The following is a 384-nucleotide window of genomic DNA, read 5'->3' as shown; positions in this document are numbered from 1 at the left end:
GGGGCCCGCGGCCAGTGGCCGGAAGAGGAGTAAGGCTGTGGATGGCCTTGGGTAAACCCGGACTTCTCTCTAACTATCTAGATGTGTCGAGCTCCACATTCCCAAGTGATCTTTAATCAAGATACCCCTTCCCCCGAAACCTCCAGCAAATCCGAACCGGGCACAATCCCCAGCACTGAGAGGCTCTGCACAGCGGAAGGGACCAAGCCAACGCCTCGGGCAGAAGCTGAGCTGCAGGTTTCTCCTGAAGCCCTTTTCTACTTAAATCTTAGTCCCACCGATCTTTGTTTGTGACAAACGGGTTTTTACTGGGATCAACTCAAGGCGGAACAAGCTCGGACTGGGCTGGCTGCGGCCGCAGGAGGGTGGTTTGCTCCAGCGCAG

This window comes from Buceros rhinoceros, unplaced genomic scaffold (genome assembly GCF_000710305.1).
Source record: "Buceros rhinoceros silvestris isolate BGI_N320 unplaced genomic scaffold, ASM71030v1 scaffold26524, whole genome shotgun sequence".
NCBI lineage: Eukaryota > Metazoa > Chordata > Aves > Bucerotiformes > Bucerotidae > Buceros > Buceros rhinoceros.
Note: the sequence above shows the minus strand (reverse complement) of the source record.